Raw genomic sequence first — 6,723 nt, forward strand, 5'->3', positions numbered from 1 at the left:
TTTTCACTCTCTGTTCAACAATAATCTCATTATTTCTCTCTTTGGGGAGGGGGGACACATAGTCCTTTTGAGGTATGGTAAGCATTGCATTTCCTTTTTGTCTTAATAACAAAAAGGATGTAGTCTGAGATAAAACAATGGCAGTATAGTCTCCTCCATGCCTTGATTTACTCTCTTTAATTTAGACCAGGTAGGAAAAGACAGAGGGCTACATATTTGACTCTTCAGCTGCTGCCAATTCTGGTTATGCATTATGACCCCTGAAAGGGTGGGGGGCTTTTAAATAAACACCAAAGCCTGGTACTAGTCCACATTCAGTGACTCAAAACTCAGGGCCTGGGACCCAACACTGGTGTCTTTATAAAGCTCCAAAGATTATTTTGATACCTAGGTACTGTTGAGAACCGTAATTCTACAAAACACCTTAAAACAGTATTCATCTCTAAATCAGACAAAAAGTAGATACTTTGTAAATTAACCTGAGGTCAACAGGCTCTTGGGTTAGCAAAACCCTGAGGCAAGACATCTGGGATTTGAAGAGCTGAATTAGAAGCTTGGAAGCTGGGCTGAGTCCAGGAAGTGTTGAACTTTATGAGGAAAAAAAAGTCCCTCCTTTAAACCAGAAGTAAGGAACAAGTCCAGTGCATTACAGGGGAAACACAAATGGGACCTATTTCAATGGGAGCTGACATTGCCTTCTCTAAAATAAGCATCAGTAAATGTTTAAAGAATGTTGATATGAAGGGTTCTGTATTCTTTTCCTAGGTTTGCCGTAACAAAGTACCATGAACTGAATGGCTTAAATAACAAATATTCCTCAGCTATTCCTTGATTTGTAGACGGCCATTTCTCCCGCTATCTCTTCATATGATCTTCTCCGTGTTCATGACTATCTCTGTATCTGAATTTCCCCTTTTTATATGAACACCAGACATATTGGATTAGGGCTTCCTCTTGCTCTAGTATGGCCTCATCTTAACTAATTACATCTGCAGTGAACCTATTTCCAAATAAGGTCACATTCTGAAGTATTGGGGTGTTAGGTCATCAACATATGAATTTTGGGAGGATACCATTCGACCCATAATAGGGCTCATTGTTTTAGCTACCTCCACGGTGCTCACATGGGTTAGTGTGGTTTTGGGATGAGGAGAAAGATAGGAAGATTCAGGGAGATGGAGAAGAATGAGGGACTCGGGACGAGGGATGTGGGTGAGAGAATTAGTTATCCAGAAGCAGAGAGGGGAGTTGTATGGCCCTACTCTATCATTTCCCAGTATACTGTTAGCACTAACAGAATGGCAACGAAGACGTGCTAAGCCATGGCCATGGAAGAGCCTGCAAAAGCAATGGAAAAAACAGAGGAGAGGCAGTCAGTTCCCACTTCAACAAGGGGACAACAGTGGAACAGGACAGCTGCTCCCAACATTCCCTTCTAAGGAACATTAAGAAACTCCCTGAATTTTGCTTTTACTTTCATGATATTTGGATTATTTAATTTCTTAAAAAGTCAAAGAAGTTTTAAAATACTAATGAAATAATAAAAAAAAAGGTCATTGTTTTTTAGTATTATTTTACCATGGTAAGCTGACTATTGTAAGAAGAAAACTAACAAAGCCACTTTGGACTTTTCTTTTTAGGGTTCTGGTTGAAAAGCACACGTATGATTTTCGGTGTGGCTGGTTTAAACAAGAAATGGGGTCATATTTAACATTAGTTCCACTTTGCATCAAACTAGCACTTTTTTTTTCTTGAAAACTTGAAATAATTGTCATGTGTTATCTCTCCTGGGCTGACCACACATAAAGACAGACGACATTAATGTTGAGTTTTATAAGTCCCCCAGCAAGATCAAGGGGCTTGCCTTACTCACTCCGTCCGTAGCAAAACTGTAATTCACACCTGCTGTGTGTTTAGTGTTGCTTAAACAGAGTTTCTATTTCTTTGCTGTTTGTTCAAGAGGATAGAAGTCTGAGAGTCAAATTAAAATTTTAAGCAATTTAGGTCTTAGTTTCTAGAAAGAAATCAAGACATTAGTATAAATCTAACTGTATGGGAAGACAGGAATAACATTACATAATGGACTGGCTTAAAAATGTGCAGTTAGGGAAAAACTGGGCAGTAATCAGCAAATACCTGGAAAATGGCTTGCGCTCAGCTATTCTTCCTCATTCTCTGGCTGTTTTTTGTACTCTTTCTTTTGCTGCTTGGATGGTTTACTTCAGTCTAATTGACTTATCACCATGATGCTTCTGTGAAGGGTACTCAAGATGCTTCCTGGTCTAGCTCCGAATTTATGTCCTCTAGCCAGGGAGAGCCCAGCTTTACAAAATATTTTCCTTTTATGAACATATTAGATATAGTGTCCTTTATTAAACTTTCTATTTTTGTAAATTTCAGGATGTTCACGTCTTATAAGAAATATTTGGTACTTAAAAAACAATTGTCCTCCTCAAAAGAAATTTAAAATTAGTACTTTTGGACATTTTCTGTGATTTTTATTTGACCTTGGAAATCCCCAAAATTTTTTGATAAACTTTTAAGGATGAAAGTCACCTTTATATTGAAAAAGGATTGTTTATGAGTATTTCTGAACTACATCGACTGTCTGCTCAGGAGCTCATGTCCAAGGAAGTGTTTTTCCTTTGAAAATTCATTTTATGCTGCTCTGAGTGCTTTGAGTTCGGTTAGCCCAAAGAATTCTCTTTAAGTATATGAATTAATTCAAATCCGGATTTTGTAGCCATGTTACAAAAAATTCCCCCCAATTTTTTTTATTAGGTTGTTTCTAACTTGAATATGAGATTCATCTTTCTTCAGGCAACCTCTTTATAAAAAGTAATTTTTTAGTGAAAAAAATTTTTAGCAGAGAACTTGTGGCTTCAAAGTTATTAAAATTGGTTCAATATCCTGTTTCAATTCCTGTGTCAGAGAAGAACAAACATTTAATATCGTGAATTATCTCTAGACTAACGAAATTATAGATTGAATGATGAGTCCACAGCCAGTAAATTTTGGTTTTGATACTATACCTTTTGCTTATTTGGAAGGAAAATAATAGTATTTTTAAATAAAAAAGTCTAATGTAAAATATGACATATAGATGATCAAAAATAAGATTTGTACACACGCATATTTTCATAAAATGTGTTTGATGTTTTGGTTGAAATTATCTGAAGTTATAATTTTATAAGCTATTAAGAAGGCTTTGCTTCTGCATGTCAGACACTAAATACCTGTACAGGCAAGGGTTCACTTCCCACTTGAAAACTCTACAGGGTATCAAGATGTTCAAGAATTTCAACCGAAATCTTGTTAACAAGGAAAACAGGAATCCACAGCTGACAAAGATAACACTTAGTTGGAAGATGTGTTGTATTTTAATCAATAGGAATTTCTCCAAAAAATATTAAGTAGTGACTTAGTGAGTTAATATCATGAGCAAAGAACACTGCTGTGTTTAATTTTTCTAATTTTCTGCTTCTTATTTTAGCAATGGTTTATTCGGTACCACTAACTTATCTATATTTTATGAGATCTCACATTTATTGTGATCTCTGCTGGTCTCTGATTTTGTTCCAAATGTATATTTAGTAAGCACTTTATCTTAGCCACTAATTTCCTTCAGTGATATCTAAGACCAATAAGCTGGCCAAATTATGATTTTTCCCCTCATTTAAAAATGGTAAATGGAGTTATGATGTTTTCTCCGTCACCGTCTACTTAAAAGGCCTAGAAGCAATGGCAGCCCAACCACTAAAATGAGAACCAACTAGCATAAGATAAATCTGAAATATGTGTCACATCAGAAAGAAAGTAAACAATCAAAGAATGTTACAGATTGAAAAGTTTCCTACTGATCAAAGATGGACCAACTGAAGGGTCAAAAGTAATGCAAGGTTTGAAATATATCATGTTAGACCCCATGAGTCCATAATGATATATTTTTTAAAAAATCAATGGTCATTTAAGTAAATAACTAGAACTGGGTGTTATATGCAACTAATGAATCATCGAACTTTACATCAGAAACCAGGGATGTACTGTATGGTGACTAACAATATAATAAAAAAAATTTTAAAAAAGGACTGTATATAAGTTCCTTTATGCTTAAATAAATTGGGTTAATGCTTAAAAAAAAAAGTAAATAACTAGACCACTAACTCATTAATATGAAAAACAGTAAATGAAAGGATAGAAGCAAGTATTCATTCTGTCCTTCCTATATAAATGGAATTCCAGCTAATACAAGATGGAATGATATAATGAAATTATCATCTGTTTATCACCCCTAATGAAATAATGGATCTTCACTGCTAAAATTATTAGGTAAAAAGCTGGTAAGGAACATTATAACGGATGAATTAGTATTAGTCTAACAACACCTAAAGGTACAGCTCAATCTTAACATCACAAAGAGACAGACAGCCAGGCATACAATTCTTCCTGGTGTGATACAACAGGAAATACAGAGCGCCACCTGTGAACCTAAGTCACAAATTCAGAATGTGGGCAATCTTATAGGACAAATGACCTGCAGGGGAAACTGGTGTAGATTAAAAGACATTTAAAGAAACTTATCAACAAAACGCAACACATGGACTTTGCCTCCTGATTCAAACAAATCAACTTTAAAAAAGATACTCATGAGACAATTAGAAAATCTGAATACTGAGTTCAATTAGACAATGTAAAGTATAACAGATATTAAGGAAATTAAGAATGTGTTTCAAATGTTTATTTTTAGGGAAAATAGCATTGTGGTCATATTAAATAAAAGGGAGGCTTTGTCTTAATAGAGATACAGACTGATGTGTTACTGGAAGAAATGATATAGTATCTGAAAATTGCTTAAAATAATCTATGGGGTGTGGGAAGTGTGAAGTCAGTTGTTGCATAACATAAAGGTTTGTTATACTTATTTCTCTCTTTTTTGAATATATTTGAAAATTTTCCATAAAAAATGTTTTGAAGACAGACAAAATACTCATCTGTTCATGCCTTTTGACACTCAGGTGTGCCCCGTGGGTAAGGTGCTAAAGCAGGTCCCAGGCATACCAACAAGGTGAAGACCCTTGGCATATTCCCTTCTCTTATGTAACATATTTATTTTTGGTTGGGGAGTGGGAATTGCTAAGTAAGCTGATAAAAACAGAGATAAAAAGGTGAGTTGGAAAATATTTCCTAAGAGATAACATTTGTACTGGGCTCTGAAAATCCCTCTGAATAATCAAATTCTACTTCAACAGCTGAGGGGCTGTTCCACGGAGTTTCTCTTTCTCTTTCTTTTATTTATTAACATACAATAAAATTCATTATTGGTGATGTTCAGTTCTATGGATTTTGACAACCATATAAAATTATGCAGCCACCACGACTGTTATGTTCTAGAATAACTTTATCGCTTCAAGACAAAATTCTCCAGTGCTAACCCTTTGCAGTCAAGTCCTCCCAATTTTATCACTGAAAAGCACTGATCTGTTCACAAGAGTTTCGCCTTTTCCCTAATGCCATACAAAGGGAATCACATAGCATATAAGCCTTTTGAGTCTGGCTTCTTTCACTTAGCCCTGAGGTTCATTTGTGTTGTTGAAATATCAATGATTCATTCCTTTTTATTGCTGAGTAATAGTCCATTATCTGGATGTACCACAGTTTGGTTTTCTATTCCCCATTTGATGGACATTTGGGTTGTTTCCAGTTTGGGGCCATTATGAATAAAGAACTACAAACATCTGCTTACAGGTTTTTGTACGAACCTAGGTTTCGTCTCACTTGGGTAAATACCTAAGGGTAGAACTGGTAGGTTGTATGTAAGTACATGCATTCCAAATATTCATGAATGAGAGCTGCTCTGTATCCTTGCTACAGCACTTGCTATAGCTCATTTGTTTTGTTTATTTTAGCTGTTCTGATAGGTGAGAAGGGGTATTTCTTTGTGGTATCAATTTACATTTCCCTAAGGATTAATGACGTTGAGCCAGGCAGACTGTGAATATTAACGCTTTTCAAAAATCTTCACCAGCTATTCAAAAGTCTACACAAGCCTCCAACTCCACTCCATTCCTCATTTGCTCACCTATTTCTCAAGAACATAGAGGTGGTCAAGTATGAAGTCCTTAACTTTCCTCCCTTATACTTCTAAACTTAAAAAAAATTTTTTTTGTCCCCAAATCTCCTTTTTCAGAGAGGGCAATGTCTCTCCCTGCCAAGGCCAGTCTGTCCTCTCATGTGCCTGGACCCTTCCCAGCTCCCACCTGTAGGAGCCTCAGTACTGATAACGACCCCTTTCCTTCTGTCGGTCTCTGCTCTCTATGGGCTCCTTCCGTGTGCCCCCAGCCCCCCGCCAGACTGGGTCTTTTTCGTTACATCAGGGATTCTGAAACATTTGAATACACCAGGATCACCGGGAGAACTTGTTAAAACACAGATTACCGGGCTCCACCCCCAGACTTCCCGGTTTAGTAGGTCAGGGGTGGGGCTGAGAATATGCATCTCTAAGTTTGCAGGTGATGCTGATGCTGCTGGTCTGGGACCTACTCAGAAAACCACACTTTATAGTAAGTGCTGAGGTGAGAGTTTCAGGATACCAAGAGGTGAGTCAAAGAGTTACTCTACTGTTCTTTTTACCTCTACCTAAGACAATGCTAACTTCAGGTCTCCGCTACCAAGATGAGAATATTCAACTGTCCAGACAGAAGGACAGACACAGATAACTTTGCT

The sequence above is a fragment of the Ailuropoda melanoleuca genome, chromosome 20, assembly GCF_002007445.2.
Source record: "Ailuropoda melanoleuca isolate Jingjing chromosome 20, ASM200744v2, whole genome shotgun sequence".
Classification (NCBI taxonomy): domain Eukaryota; kingdom Metazoa; phylum Chordata; class Mammalia; order Carnivora; family Ursidae; genus Ailuropoda; species Ailuropoda melanoleuca.